Source organism: Mirounga leonina, unplaced genomic scaffold, assembly GCF_011800145.1.
Source record: "Mirounga leonina isolate KUSES-001 unplaced genomic scaffold, KU_Mleo_1.0 Mir_125, whole genome shotgun sequence".
Taxonomy (NCBI): domain Eukaryota; kingdom Metazoa; phylum Chordata; class Mammalia; order Carnivora; family Phocidae; genus Mirounga; species Mirounga leonina.
In genome coordinates, this window is record NW_023270305.1 from 51,938,295 (window position 1) to 51,955,222 (window position 16,928).

The 16,928-nt window shown below is 40.5% G+C and overlaps 1 long non-coding RNA gene across 3 annotated transcripts in view; it reads left to right on the forward strand.

The window, feature by feature from the left end:
• Nucleotides 1-16,928, forward strand: part of LOC118008080 — a 171,489-nt gene that overhangs the window by 105,530 nt on the left and 49,031 nt on the right. For 2 of the 3 annotated variants that reach the window (XR_004678565.1, XR_004678563.1), the window contains one exon: nt 16,020-16,868. The exons of the other annotated variant lie outside the window; for it this stretch is intronic. This is a non-coding gene — a long non-coding RNA (uncharacterized LOC118008080). Of the gene's footprint in view, nt 1-16,019; nt 16,869-16,928 lie in introns of those variants that run through there. 3 annotated transcript variants of the gene reach the window in all.

Genomic DNA, 16,928 nt, shown 5'->3' on the forward strand with positions numbered 1-16,928 from the left:
GTTTTAAAATATGTCTGCAAATTCTTTAACACCCTTCAAAATATGGAGTTGAAATTTTCTTCCTGGGGTGCCTGGGTGGCTCAGTTGGTTAAGCAACTGCCTTCGGCTCAGGTCATGATCCTGGAGTCCCGGGATCGAGTCCCGCATCAGGCTCCCTGCTCAGCGGGGAGTCTGCTTCTCCCTCTACACCTGCCCCCTCTCCTGCTCTCTCTCTCTCTCAAATAAATAAATAAATAAATAAATCTTTAAAAAAAATTTTTTTTCTTCCCTTGACTGTGAGTGGGCTAAGCAACTAACAAGTTAAATATAACAGAAGTGATAGTGTCTTTGAGATTAGGACATAAAAGACATTATGCTTTGGATCACTTGCTCTGGGGAAAGTCAGTTGCCTTCTTGTGATGACACTCAATCAGCTGATGGAGAGGCCATATAGTGAGGAGCTGAGACCTCCTGCCAACAGCCCTGTGGGGGAGCCATCTTGGAAGTGGATCTTCCATTCACAGTCAAGCCTTCAGATGTCTACAGTCCCTGCTGATATCCTGACAGAAACCTCCTGAGAGACACTAAACCAGAACCAACCTGCTAAAGCACTCCAGAGTTCCTTGCCCACAGAAAATGTGATAATAAGTGTTTGTTGTCTAAACTATTGTGTTTGGGCCCCTGGGTGGTTCAGTCAGTTAAGCATCTGCCTTCGGCTCAGGTCATGATCCCAGGGTCCTGGGATTGAGCCCCACATCAGGCTCCCTGCTCCTCAGGGAGCCTGCTTCTCCCTCTCCCTCTGGCACTCCCCCTGCTTGTCCGTGCTCTCTCTCACTCTCTGTCAAATAAATAAATAAATCTTTTTAAAAAATAAAATAATGTAAACCATTGTGTTTTAAGGTGATTTTTTATACAGTGTTAGAGAACTAATACAAGATGATAATGATAAAGCGTTTAAACATACACTGTAAATATTCAGTAAATGTTAGTCATTGTTGTTGCTGCTATGTTCTCCTTTGTATCCTTAGCACCTAACACCTGCTACCTGGTAGGAGCTCAGTATACAGCATGTGAGTGGATGAGTAAATGAATGGACACACAAAGTAAAATGAAGTGTTGAGGCAATCATCCATGGCAGTTGTTTCTGAAGTTATTTGAGAAAGGACATTTCAAAAAAAAAATATGACCCCATATATCAATCAGGGTTGAATCAAGAAAACAGAAACTACTTTGGGTATTTCATTTTTTTAAGTTTTTATTTAAATTCTAGTTAGTTAACATATAGTGTAATATTGGTTTCAGGTGTAGAATTTAGTGATTCATCACTTACATATAACACCCACACATCACAAGTGCCCTCCTTAATATCCATCGCTCATTTAGCCCATCCCCCACCAACCTCCCCTCCAGCAACCCTCAGTTTGTTCCGTATAGTTAAGAGTCTGTTATGGTTTGCCTCCCTCTCCTTTTTTTTCCTCCCTTCTTCTATGTTTATCTGTTTTGTTTCTTAAATTCCACATATGAGTGAGATCATATGGTAATTGTCTTTCTCTGACTGACTTATTTTGCTTAACATAATATACTCTAGCTCCATCCACATCATTGCAAATGACAAGATTTCATTCTTTTTGATGACTGAGTGATACTCCATTGTATATTTATACCACATCTTCATCCATTCATTAGTCAGTGGACGTTTGGGCTCTTTCCATAGTTTGGCTGTTGTTGATAATGCTGCTATAAACATCGGGGTGCATGTGCCCCTTCAAATCACTATTTTTTGTACCCTTTGGATGAATACCTAGTAGTGCAATTGCTGGATCATAGGGTAGTTCTATTTTTAACTTTTTGAGGAACCTCTATACTGTTTTCCAGAGTGGCTGCACCAGGTTGCATTCCCACCAACAATGTAAGAGGGTTCCTCATTCTCCACATCCTCGCCAACATCTATTGTTTCCTGAGTTGTTAATTTTAGCCATTCTGACAGGTGTGAGGTGGTATCTCATTGTGGTTTTGATTTGTATTTCCCTGATGATGAGTGATGTTGAGCATCTTTTCATGTGTCTGTTAGCCATCTCTATGTCTTCTTTGGAGAAATGTCTGTTCATGTCTTCTGCCCATTTCTTGATTGGATTATTTGTTTTTTGGGTGTTGAGTTTGATAAGTTCTTTTTTTTTTTTAAGATTTATTTATTCATTTGAGAGAGCGAGAATGAGAGAGAGTACATGAGAGGGGGGAGGGTCAGAGGGAGAAGCAGGCTCCTCGCTGAGTAGGGAGCCCGATGCGGGACTCGATCCCGGGACTCCAGGATCATGACCTGAGCTGAAGGCAGTTGCTTAACCAACTGAGCCACCCAGGCGCCCTGATAAGCTCTTTATAGATTTTGGGTACTAACCCTTTATCAAACATGTCATTTGTCATCTTCTCCCATTCCATTGCCTTTTAGTTTTGTTGACTGTTTCCTTCACTGTGCAGAAGCTTTTTATCTTGATGAAGTCTCAATAGTTCATTTTAACTTTTGTTTCCCTGCCTCCAGAGATGTGTCTAGTAAGAAGCTGCTACAGCTGAGATCAGAGAGGTTGCTTCCCATTTTCTCCTCTAGGATTTTGATGGCTTCCTGTCTCACATTTAGGTCTTTCATACCTTTCATCCATTTTTAATTTATTTTTGGTGTAAGAGTGGTCCAGTTTCATTCCGTTGCATGTTGCTGTCCAGTTTTCCCAACACCATTTGTTGAAGAGAATATCTTTTTTCCATTGGATAGTCTCTCCTGCTTTGTTGAAGAGTAGTTAACCATATAGTTATGGGTCCATTTCTGGGTTTTCTTTCTGTACAATTGATCTATGTGTCTGTTTTTGTGCCAGCACCATACTGTCTTGATGACTATGGCTTTGTAATGTAGCTTTAAGTCCAAAATTGTGATGCCTCCAGCTTTGCTTTGCTTTTTCAAGATTGCTTTGGCGATTCAGGATCTTTTGTGGTTCCATACTTTTGGTATTTCAAACAGAGGGAATTTAATATTAGGAATTGGTTGCATAGGCAATGGAAGAGTTGAGAAGCAAAACAGGGAGGAATGAGGCAACCTAGAGATTAGCCAGAGCAGGAAGCCTACATTATTCCTAGAGATAAAGGGACAATGAGAGGAGGTGGTATGGCCACAGTCCAGAATTTGGAGCCATCCATGGGGAGACCCCAGAAGGATGGTTGTTGGGCCTGAGCCATGAGAGAGAAGCAACCTGAATTACACAGAGATAAAGAGGAAGAAATACCTTGGTTTCTTCCTTTCTCTTGCCCTCCAGTCTTTTACCAGTGCATCCCATTGGCCAGATCTCCCAGAAAGCCAGCTAGCAAAGGAGCCTTGGGAAATGGAAATATTTCCTATGAAATAGATCAGAGCAGGAGAGGGCAAGGAATGGATCGAAGAGCAAAAATTATGTGTACATAGTAATATTTGTAATAATACATGTATACATGTATTTATGTATATATCTGTATGTGTATATAAATATATAGATATAATTCTACATATGAGTGAGATCATATGATAATTGTCTTTCTCTGATTGACTTATTTTGCTTAGCATAATACCCTCTAGTTCCATCCACATCATTGCAAATGGCAAGATTTCATTTTTTTGGTGGCTGAGTAGTATTCCATTGTGTGTGCTTATTTATCCATTCATCTGTTGATGGACATCTTGGCTCTTTCCATAGTTTGGCTATTGTGGACATTGCTGCTATAAATATTGGGGTGCAGGTGCCCCTTTGAATCACTATTTTTGTATCTTTGAGGTAAATCCCTAGTAGTGCAATTGCTGGGTCACGGGGTAGCTCTGTTTTCAAATTTTTGAGGAACCTCTATACTGTTTTCCAGAGTGGCTGCACCAGCTTGCATTCCCACCAACAGTGTAGGAGGGTTCCCCTTTCTCCACATCCTCTCCAACATCTGTTGTTTCCTGAGTTGTTAATGTTAGCCATTCTTTTTTTTTTTTTTTTAAGATTTTATTTATTTGACAGAGAGGAGACGACAGCGAGAGAGGGAACACAAGCAGGGGGAGTGGGAAAGGGAGAAGCAGGCCTCCCGCCGAGCAGGGAGCCCGATGCAGGGCTCGATCCCAGGACCCTGGGATCATGACCTGAGTCGAAGGCAGATGCTTAACGACTGAGCCACCCAGGCGCCCCAATGTTAGCCATTCTGACAGGTGTGAGGTGGTATCTCATTGTGGTTTTGATTTGTATTTCCCTGATGATGAGTGATATTGAGCATTTTTTCATGTGTCTGTTGGCCATTTGGATGTCTTCTTTGGAGAAATGTCTGTTCATGTCTTCTGCCCATTCCGTGATTGGATTATTTGTCCTTTGGATTTTAAGTTGATAAGTTGTTTATAGATTTTGGATACTAGCCCTTTATCTGTTAAGACATTTGCAAATATCTTCTCCCATCCTGTGAGTTGTCTTTTGGTTTTGTCGACAGTGTCCTTTGCTGTGCAGAAGCTTTTTATCTTGAGGAAGTCCCACTAGTTCATTTTTGCCCTTGTTTCCCATATGTGGAATTTAAGAAACAAAACAGAGGATCATAGGGGAAGAGAGGAAAAAATAAAACAAGACAAAACCAGAGAGGGAGAGACAAACCATAAGAGACTCTGAATCATAGGAAACAAATTGAGGGTTGCTGGAAGGGAAGGGGATGGGGGAATGGGGTAACTGGGTGATGGACATTAAGGAACGCACATGATGTAATGAGCACTGGGTATTATATGAGACTGATGAGGGGCGCCTGGGTGACTCATTCGGTTAAGCAACTACTTTCAGCTCAGGTCATGATCCCAGGGTCCTGGGATCGAGCCCCGCATTGGGCTCCCTGCTCGGCGGGAAGCCTGCTTCTCCCTCTCCCACTTGTGTTCCCTCTCTCACTCTCTGTCAATTAAATAAATAAATAAAATCTTAAAAAAAAAAAAAAGACTGATGAATCATTGATCTCTACCTCTGAAATTAATAACACATTATATGTTAATTAATTGAATTTAAATTAAAAATTTTAAAAAGAAACAAAATAAATACTAGATCTAAAAAAATAATAATAAATAAATAGATAGATATACAGACTGAAAATGATAAAGCAAATGTGGAAAATGACCAACACACACCAAAAAAGAAAAAGATAAAAAGCATTATTTTATTTTATAGGTTTAAATGTAAAGTATTTATACTTTTTGTACAATTAGCAAGAACACATATTAAGGGATGCCTGGGTGGCTCAGTTGGTTAAGCGGCTACTTTTGACTCAGGTCATGGTCTCATGGGTCCTGGGATCAAGTGCCACGTCAGGCTCCCTGCTCAGCGGGAAGTCTGCTTCTCCTTCTGCCTCTCCCCACCACCCCCACACCCATCCCCGCTCATTCTTTCTCTCTCTCTCTCAAATAAATAAAATCTTAAAAAAAAAGAAAAGAAAACCACTAATCTAGATGATCAATCAAAACACTTTTACCCTAAACTTTTTTTTTGGTTTAGTGATAGGATACTTGATAAAATTCAAATAGATGCTTGATTAGAATAATAATATTAATAACAATTATTATTAGGATATAATATTTCTATTTCCTGATTTATATAATAGTGCTATGCTTGTATAAGAGAAAAATCTTATATATTAGAATGTACACATTATTTAGGGGTAAAGGGGCATCATCATATATGTATCATGTGTCAAACTGTTCAGGAACAAAAAGTATATATAAATGAAGTATAAATACATTTTAGTTTAAACATTTATTTAAGTGTAAATATATTTTATTTTATAAAAATATTTTTAGGGGCGCCTGGGTGGCTTAGTCGGTTGAGCGGCTGCCTTTGGCTCGGGTCGTGATCCCTGGGTCCTGGGATCAAGCCCCGTGTCCGGCTCCCTGTTCAGTGGAGAGCCTGCTTCTCCCTCTCTCTCTGCCTGCCTCTCTGTCTACTTGTGCTTTCTCTCTCTGTGTCAAATAAATAAATAAAATCTTTAAAAAATATATATTTTTTTATACTAAAATATTTATGTTTGGGGAATCTGGGTAAAGGGAATTCTTGTTCTATTCTTGCAATGTTAAAATATAAGTTAAAAATAAAACATTTTTGGGGCGCCTGCGTGGCTCAGTCGGTTAAGCATCTGCCTTCGGCTCAGGTCATGATCCCAGGGTCCTGGGATCGAGCCCCGCATCGGGCTCCCTGCTCAGTGGGAAGCCTGCTTCTCTCTCTCCCGCTCCCCCTGCTTGTGTTCCCTCTCTCGCTGTGTCTCTCTCTGTCAAATAAATAAATAAAATCTTTTAAAAAATAAAAATAAATAAATAAATAAAACATTTTTGCTTAACTTACATGTGATGGAACTGGGAGAGGGCTTGGGAGGGACTGATTAATAAATCATTTAAGGAAAATAAGAGAAGAGGGGTGCCTGGGTTACTCAGTCTGTTAAGCATCTGCCTTTGCTCAGGTCATGATCCCAGGGTCCTGGGATGGAGTCTTCATCGGGCTCCCTGCTCAGCGGGGAGTCTGCTTCTCCCTCTCCCTTTGCTGTTCTCCCTGTTTGTGCTCTCTCTCTCTCTAATAAATAAATCTTGAAAAAAAAAAAAAAGAGAAGAAAGACAAACTTTTGGCCAAATCTGGAAGAGGGCCAGCGTGGTGTCTTTCGATCTCTAGCAAGCTGCACGCAGTGTCTGCAACTTGCAGCAGTTGGCCAGGGACACTCCTGCAGCTGATGACATCTTCAGCTCTCCACCCACAAACCTCTGGAAGGTGAAGATGGAAAGGAACAGCCTGGCAGGATTTATAGAGCATTCCAATACTCTTAGCTCCCTTCCCTAGTGACAAGTCTCAAAATGAAAGACACCAGACTGAGAGAATAATTTTGAGAAATCTAAGACATTTGTAAATGTAAGAAGATGAAGGAAATATGATTCACTTGGCAAGTAGAGGGGAAAAATAAACCTTAAATGATCTAGTAAATGTGTAAAAATGTGGGATGAAGCTTAAAACTCCAAAGAGGCCATCAGCATATTGTAAATTAAATTTCCTGAAAGATTGTCTGGGATTAAACTGGTACCCTGTGTACGTGAACTTCATATAGAGGCAAAGAGCTTTGTCTGCTATAAATTGAAAACATTAATGTAGAAGTTTTCTCTAAAATCAAGACATAATATCTGAAAGCAAGGCTCAAAAATTGTATCAACCACTATTTACCAATCTTTCAGAAAATGATGGGCACCCAAGGAAAAATGTACAAAAAAACAAACAGGCAATTTACAAGAAGAAATGCAAAATGCCAAAAAAGATCGTTTTTTTTAAACCTGCCTAATAATAAAAAGAAATACAAATTTATGCAATGACAAAATACCATTTTTATTAATCAAATTGGCAAATTGCTTTTATCTAAGTAAACTCTTTGCCTACATGGGGATCAAACTCACAACCCCAAGATCAAGAGTTACATGCTCTACTGACTGAGCCAGCCAGGCACCCCCTGGCAAATTGCTTTTTAAAAAATTTTAATACCCAGTGTTAGTAAAGGTGGGACAAAGGAATGTACATACTTATTATACATATCAAGAAAGAGCATAAATTGGTGCTTTCTAGAGTGTAATTTTCCCAAGTAGTGTTTTTTCCCTAAACAGAGCTGGAGATGCTCCTTAGGAAGCACAGGAAGGGCTGATTGGGAAGCTGAGACCCTCAGTCCAGAAGACCAAGTCAATAAAGAGATGTAGAGGATGGAGGGTTTGGACAATTTGGGAAATTTTGAGAATTTAGGAATTGGGAGAATCAGGAAATACAGTGAGCACAGGAATCCTAGGATGCTCCCTGATTTAGGGAAAAGGAAACTCAGGCTTTAACTTTTAAAATTGATACCAATGATGAAAGTACTCCTGGTCATTCTTAGTACACACCTTGAGTTCAATTGGCCAGCCAGATCTTCTCCTCTAAACCTAGGATACTATTCACATACCTAACCAAAAGATCATCCATAAGAAAAAATCTGGGCTTTTTTTTTTTAAGGTTCATTTGAATACAATTAGACCTCAAGTAGTACCAATTTATGGGGAGTTCTAAAGGACAGAAAGAAACAACACAATTCATTTGGGGTCAACAAACTTCTCTGGACCATTCATTCTCTGTCTGGGCCTCTGAGACACCCCAGCCCCTCCAATTCCAGACCCTGTCCAGAGGTCGTCTTTTCCCAGAGTACTCTGAGGTAGGACGCTGAGGGGCAGGGCCCATTCTCAACATCCTCAGAACTGTAGCCTAGCACAAACCTCTACTCAGAAAGATAAATTTAAATTCCAAGTTTGACAGAAAAATCTCCATTCATACTGAACTGTAATCAGAAACCTAAGGCATTTCTACATCTTGGAAGAGATATTCCGGATTTCCCAAAGAAATGCTTGAAGAAATCAATTTCTTAAAACTGAAATTGTTACCCTCAATCCGCGAAATTTAATTTCATGCTTCCAAATGGATATGATGCTTTGTTTTGCAGGGCACACATAGCTCTAATTATATGGAAACTGTGCAAGAGGGAACCACATGGCAATCATCATGCAGTTGGAGAGTAATTATCGGTTCCCTTCTGTTGTCTAAACCACAGCCACAAATAAAATATTAAAATTGTAAATAATATAGTGATTAATCCTGTTAACTCTTTGGACAGTGTTTTTACCAGGTGTATAGGCCTTGGGAGAGGGAAATGTTTAATCATAAAAATGTCAAGCCTCAATTTTCCCAAACAAAAGAACTTTAAAACAGAAGGAAAAATCCTAAGATCTACATAGCATCTAGCTAAAAAAAAAAAAAAAAAAACTGAACTGCCTGTTTTTTGCCTTAAGGAAACTGTAAAGTATTGAGATATCAGCTTTGTGGGCAATGGAGCCAGCATGTTAGTCAACCCTGTTAGTTTTGCTAATTCATTCAAAATAAAAAGGATCCCAACCTGGAAAATGGGATCCGTCAAAGCTGATTTGACAGTTGAGGTGCTTACTGTGAAAGCCTGCCTAAGGAGCTTTCTCCCTCAACTGCTTTCGCATTTCTCCCCGCTCCCCAGATAATTGTTATTTAACAACTATTTGTATGAAGAACCTACTAAAATGTCAGGTAAGGAGATTTCTAGAGAATTTCTTTGATCGCTCCAATTGCCTGGTGCAGTGCTAAGCACAGAATCAAACACAGTCCCAAAATGGGTCACAACAGGAAATTCTAAGATCGCTGCCGTAAGTTTCGCGCCAGCTGTCTCAGCCACTGATTATATTAAGCAGTCAGTTTTCACTGAGTGTCTACCCTGGCCAAGCACTGTCGATCGACTGAGCCAATCAAGTTGGCATTAGCCTTTTGGAATGTGAAGCTAGGAGGAGTTAGACTTTTCTGTCAAAGTCTGCCTCAGATTTTGTGTCCTAGGCAGGCAGCATACATTAACAGGGCACCAAACTTGGCAGAGAGACGTGCATGCCGGAGTCGAGAGACTAAAAAACGTAGTTCCGATGCTGTAAGAGTTTATAGTCAAGCTAGGGATTAAGAATTTTGGTGTTGGGCGCCTGGGTGGCTCAGTTGGTTAAGCGACTGCCTTCGGCTCAGGTCATGATCCTGGAGTCCCGGGATCGAGTCCCGCATCGGGCTCCCTGCTCGGCAGGGAGTCTGCTTCTCCCTCTGACCCTCTCCCTTCTCATGTGCTCTCTCTCATTCTCTTTCTCTCAAATAAATAAATAAAAAATCTTTAAAAAAAAAAAAAAAGAATTTTGGTGCTGCTGTCAATTATATTACAATAAAACATTTATTTTTTTAAGAGATTTATTTTATTTTATTTTATTTATTTTATTTTTTAAAAGATTTTATTTATTTATTTGAGAGAGAGAATGAGAGAGAGCACATGAGAGGGGGGAGGGCCAGAGGGAGAAGCAGACTCCCCGCCGAGCAGGGAGCCCGATGCGGGACTCGATCCAGGGACTCCAGGATCATGACCTGAGCCGAAGGCAGTCGCTTAACCAACTGAGCCACCCAGGCGCCCCTACAATAAAACATTTAAAGAAAGAAGAATTTTGGTGCTGGGAAGGACATTAGAGATAACGAGATCAGCGAATAGACTTTCAAGTCCCATACTCTTGGGGTGGTCAGTCACTATGCATACCCACCTCCGCCCCCTGCCAGTCATAGAGGGTCTGCTTATATGTTTGCTGCCATTTTACATATGTTATTCTATGTTATTACATAGGTAAAGCCCATATTAATTTCAAAAGGGACAAAAAGGTATAGAGGAAAATGTGTCCCCACCACTTCTGGTCCCCAGCCATCCAATTCCCCACCTCAGAAGCAACCCATGATAGAACTTTCTTGCATGTAATCGTAGAGATGGTTTGTGCATCTATGAACGTGTACGTGTGAAGGAAGATATGGGGGTAGAGATATACAATATAGTATATTATGACTACTATTCTGCTCCTTGATTTTTCACTTAATTTAGAGATTATAATCTTGGAGATCCCATGTCAGAATTTATAGGCCTCCTTATTTTTTAAATTTAATTTTCTAATGAGAAATTAGTTACATGGTCCAAAATTAATTTAAAAATAAAAGTTTCTCTCTCGCCCATGTCTCCAGTCACCAAGAACTAACCTTTATTATTTGTTCTTATATAACTTTCTAGAATTTATTTATGCTTATAAGCCAATGAACTTCTTTTATTTCCCATCTTTTTACACAAAAAGCAGAATACTATACATACTCTTCTGCACTTTCCTTTTGTCATTTAACAATATATCTTTGCAGAACTCTACATTTCAGGTTGTGGACAGACCCTTCCTTCTTTTGTAACAACAGTTCAATAGTATTCTATTGCACATTGTACCATAATTGATTTGCTCTTACAAGTAATGCTGTCAGTTAAGTAATCTTGTACTTGTGCAATTTCCTACATGTGCTAGCATTTGTAGGCTAAATTCCCAGAAGGCAAATTGATGGGTCAATGGACATTTGCATTTGTAATTTTGATTTTAATTTCCATTTCTCTTAAGAATGAGTGCATATTTTCATTTGTGCAAGCATGATTTGTATTGCCTTTTCTGTGAGCTACATTTTTATATCCTTTGCCCTTTTATAGCCTTTGTCTAACACCAGGTCTTTTGGTCTTTTGATGATGGATTTGTGGGAGTTTTTTTCTATTTTTTTATTTTTTTAAAGATTTTATTTATTTGACAGAGACACAGCAAGAGAGGGAACACAAGCCTTTCTTGTTTTTGTTTGTTGGTTGGTTGGTTGGTTTTTTTTAGATTTTATTTATTTATTTCACAGAGAGATAGCGAGAGCAGGAACACAAACAGGGGGAGTGGGAGAGGGAGAAGCAGGCTTCCCACCGAGCAGGGAGCCCGATGCGGGGCTCGATCCCAGGACCCTGGGATCATGACCTGAGCCGAAGGCAGACTTCTAACAACTGAGCCACCCAGACGCCCCTGTGGGAGTTTTTACATATCAAAGAAATTAACCTTCATGCAATGCATCACACACCTTTTTCCCAGTTTGTTGTTGGTCATTGACTCTGTTTTTTACTTTTTATCATGTAGCATATTTACTTTTAAGTAGGCTCCATGTCCAACATGGGGCTTGAACTCATGACCCTGTGATCAAGAGTCGCATGCTCTACCGACCATGCAGCATATTTTTATTTTCACATTATCACATGTATTAACTTTTTCAGAGATTCTGGGTTTAAGTCTTCATTAGAAAGGCCTTTCCGGGGGTGCCTGGGTGGCTCAGTCGTTAAGCGTCTGCCTTCGGCTCAGGTCATGATCCTGGGGTCCTGGGATCGAGCCCCACATCAGGCTCCCTGCTCGGCGGGAAGCCTGCTTCTCCTTCTCCCACTCCCCCTGCTTGTGTTCCTGCTATTGCTATCTCTCTGTGAAATAAATAAATAAAATCTGTAAAAAAAACAAAAAACAAACAAAAACAAGAAAGGCCTTTCCCCCCAGGAGGTTATACCAGAATATCTCACATACTTTGCTCCAGTACTTCCATGGTTTTATTTTTTATATTTAAATCTTCAGTCCAACTGGAACTTACTCTGATATTAAAAAAGTTAAATTGGGGGACACATGGCTGCTTCAGTCAGTAGAGCAAGCAACTCTTGATCTTGGGTCATGAGTTCAAGCCTCATGTTGGGCGTAGAGTTTAATCTAAAAATAAAAAACTGGGAGCCTGGGTGGCTCAGTTGGTTAAGCGACTGCCTTCGGCTCAGGTCATGATCCTGGAGTCCCGGTATCGAGTCCTGCATCGGGCTCCCTGCTCGGCAGGGAGTCTGCTTCTCCCTCTGACCCTCCCCCCTCTCATGTGCTCTCTCTCATTCTCTCTCTCTCAAATAAATAAATAAAATCTTTAAAAAAAAAATTAAAAAAAAATAAAAAATAAAAATAAAAAACAGATTCTAAAAGGTTAAATTGGGATCCATTTTACTTTTTTCTAGATATCTACCCAGTGGTCCTAAAATCATTATTGAACAATCCATATTTTCCCCAATTTGCAAATGTTACTTTATCATATATTAAATTTCTCTATGTATTTGAGCCTATTCCTCTACTTGCTGTTTTTATCCTTTGATCTGTATGTCTGTACGGGCACTAGCACCACAGATTGAATTACTGAAGCCTAATAATATGGTTTAACATCTGGTAAGACAGTCTCCCCTCAATATCCTTCCTGTTCAGAATTTTCCTGGCTATTCTTGCTTGTTTATTTTTCCATATGAACTTTAGAATCAGCTTGTCAAGTTCCCAGAAAAATAATCCTTTTGGTATTTTTATTGGGATTGTGGTAAATATTTTTTAGATTAATTTAGTGAGAATTGATATCTTTATGATGTTGAGTCTTCATTCCAAGAACATGGCAGTCCTATCTGTAAAGCTTTTTTTTTTAAGACTTTATTTACTCATGAGAGACAGAGATAGAGAGAGAGAGGCAGAAGCAGAGGGAGAAGCAGGCTCCCCGCGGAGCAGGGAGCTGGATGTGGGACTTGATTCCAGGACCCCGGGATCACGACTGGAGCCAAAGGAAGACGCATAACCAACTGAGACACCCAGGCACCCTCTGTAAAGCCTTTTGATTCTCTCAGAATTGTTTTAAACTTTTATCCAAATAGATCCTATGCATTTTTTGTTTAAGATTTTATTTATTTATTTGAGAGAGAGAGACAGAGATAGTGAGAGAGAGCATGGGGAGGAGAGGGAGAAGCAGGCTCCCCTCTGAGCAGGGAGCCCCATCGGGAGCTCGATCCCAGGACTCTGGGATCATGACCTGAGCTGAAGGTAGATGCTTAACCAGCTGAGCCCCACGCCCCAGTCCTGTACATTTCTTGTTCAGTTTATTCCTAAGAATTTTGTCTTTCTTTCTTTCCTGTGGTACAATTATAAATAATGTCTTTTCTCCTTAAATATTGAATATTTAAGACATCTGTACATCTGGGTCAATATTCTCTGATTTCATATGTCATATTATATCTCTGAAGCAACGTGACATCAATCAATGCCAAAGCACTCCAGGGTACCTCAAATTATGAAACATAAAGTAAATAAGTTTTCATTGATTTTATTTTTTTTAATCCCCACATGGTTAGGACCTGGCTTTAAAACTCAGGTTTAACAACAAAACCCTCTCTAGTGAAAAAGAAAAAAAAAAGTAAAATCAATGAAAACTTCCTTTTTAAAAAATAAGTTTTCACTACCACACCTCCAGGCATCCCTAGAAACAGGGATCTTCTTCAAATGTAAACTGGATAATCTGAGTTCCATGCTTAAAATCTTCAGTGGCTTCTTATTGCACTGGGAATAAAATCAATACCTAAGCAGACCTGGAAAGCCCCATGAAGATCTGGCCCCTTCCTACCTTCTCTTCAATCTCATCTACCTTGCTCTTGCCTCAGATTTTTGCACATGCCTTCCCACTGCCTGGAACATTCTTTTCCAGACACTCCTTTTCATTCATGGCTCAGTTTATTTATTTTTTTAATTAATTTATTTATTTTAGAGAGACAGAGTGTGTGTGTGAGCATGAGCGGGAGGGGCAGAGGGAGAGAGAGAATCTAAAACAGACTCCATGCTGAGTGCAGTGCTCGACGAGGGGCTTGTTCTCAGGACCCTGAGATCACGACCTGAGCCGAAACCAAGAGTCGGATGCTTAACTGACTGAACCACCCAGGTGCCCCTCATGGCTCAGTTTAAATGTCACTTACTCTGGAGGTTTTCTCTGACCACATCTAAGGAGATTATCCTCTTTTATTTATTTATGTATTTATTTATTTAAAGATTTATTTATTTATTTGACAGAGAGAGACACAGCGAGAGAGGGAACACAAGCAGGGGAAGTGGGAGAGGGAGAAGCAGGCTTCCCGCTGAGCAGGGAGCCTGATGCGGGGCTCGATCCCAGGACCCTGGGATCATGACCTGAGCTGAAGGCAGATGCTTAATGACTCAGCCACCCAGGTGCCCCAGATTATCCTCTTTTAATACTATATGGCAACCCTTTGTTTCCTTCATCACAGGTATCACAATTCTTAATTACCTTAATTTTATGTGTTAGTCTTTCAATTTATTCCTTGTATCTCCCTAGACTGTGAGCCTTGCATGGGCAGGGTCTTTTGTGTCTTGCTCACCACTTGTACTCTCAGCAACAAACACCTGGCCATTAGTACATAATAGGGGTTCAAAAATAATTGTTAAAAGAGTAAATGCATAGATTCTCAAAAAGCTCATCCATTTCCATTCTCTTTATTTATTTACTCAAACTCTTCTTCCCCCACTTCTCCTTTGCTGCCAAAATCCTACTCATCCTCCAACGTCCAGCTCAAAGGCCAGCTTCTCCAGGACCCTTCCCCTGATGACTTGTTTACTATACATTCCTGTTCCCACCTTCATGCCATCTTCTTTCCACCCAACTTCTTCTAGTCCCCATGACAACTATTTTAACCCTTCACTACTGGTACAAGCTCCCAACCCTATCGTCCCATGGGAAGGACCTCCCACCTCACTTCGAAAATAGAGGCCTTAGGGCAAGGTCCTCCAAGTGTGGTGGTTTTTTTCAATGTAATCATTTTCAAGTTTCTTCCATCATAAAGACAAGCAAGCAAATATATAAGCAAATCCTCTCCTTCAATTCATTTCCCCCTTGTGTGAGTTATTTACTGCTGTGTAACAAGCTACCCCAAAATTCCATACTTAACAACAATCATTATTTTGTGCACAGTGCTACAGTTTGGACAAAAATCAGCAGGGAAAAATCATCTCTGCACCATGTGTTATCAGTTAGGCTGGCTCAACTGGGGGACTAGAAGGTCCACTTCATGTTGGCATATTAATACTGGCTGTCAGCTGGGGCTATGAGTGAGGCCCTGATTATTCTCCACATGGACCTCTCCTCAGGCTACTTAGACTTCTGACAAACATTGTGGCTTCATTCAAGAGTGAGTGTGTGGGGGACGCCTGGGTGGCTCAGTCAGTTAAGCATCTGCCTTTGGCTCAGGTCCTGATCTCTGGGTCCTGGGATCGAGTTCTTTGTCAGGCTCCCTGCTCACTGGGGAGTTTGCTTCTCCCTCTGCCCCTCCCCCCGCTTGTGAGCACACTCTCTCTGTCAAATAAATAAATCTTTAAAAAAAAACCAATGAGTGTGTGAGGGGCACCTGGGTTGCTCAGTTAAGCATCCAGCTCTTGGTTTCAGCTCAGGTCATGATCTCCAGGGTGATGGGATCGAGCCCCACGTCAGGTTCCACACTCAGAGTGGAGTCTGCTTCAAGATTCTCGCCCTCTGCCCCTCCCCCCACTCTCTCTCTCTCACATAAATAAATAAATCTTAAAAAAAGAAAAAAAGTGAGTGTGTGAGACAGAAAGTAGAAGGTACCAGTTTCTTGAGGTCTGAGTCCACATCACTTCCACCATGTTCTGATAGTTAAAATTCAGGGGATGGGGATCTACCTTTTGATGAGAGAATTGTCAAAAAATCTAGTTCATGTTTTAAAACCATAAAACAGGTTCTCTCCCCTCCCTTTTGCAGCCAATCTGAGATGGAGCACTCATGAATGGCATTAGTCTTCACATAAGAAGAGACCAGAGAGCTAGCTAGATCTCATCCCACCAAGTGAGGCTACAACAAGGAGTTAGCAGTCTGCAACCTGGAAGAGGACTCTCACTAGAATCTGACTGTGCTGGCACCCTGATCCTGGACTTCCAGCCTCCAGAACTGTGAGAAATAAATTTCTGTTGTTTATAAGCCAACCAGTCCATAGTACTTTGTTATAGCAGCCCAAAATGACTAAGACAGATGTCAAGGATCTAGCCCAGGGTTACACAGCTGGTAAGTAGCAACAGCAAGAATCAACCCAGGCAATCTGGCTTTGGAGTCCATATGCTTAACTACCCTACACTGCCTTTCAAAATACCTTGACCATTTAATAACTAAATAGTATTCCTATGAGTTAATAGACAACAATTAGGGTAATCAGTCTCCTATCATTTTACACATACGAAAATTAGCTCTCAGAGTTGTTAAATAACTTGTACGTGCAGACTGATTGGTGAAGGGCCCAACTCATAATAATAGCTAATGGCCATTATTTATTAAGTGCCTGCTATATGCCTGGCCCTTATTCTGGGCCCTTTGAATCCTTACCCCTCTATGAGATTAGTGTTAGATATGAGGAAACAAAACCCCAAGGAATTAAGTAATGCTCAAGAGCACACAGCTGGCAAGCATCAGATCCAGGATTAAATTCCAGAACCTGTGCCCTTTCTTCTCTGAGCTACAGCATCTCCCAGTTAATCACAGGCACTCTGTTTTTTCAGTACCATCTACATGAAGAGCCCTTTCTCATACAATGCTGGTGAAAGTATGAATAGATGCAATCATCACAGAGGGCAGTTTGGCAATATTTGTCAAAATGACATATGTTTATTCACAGCAGTG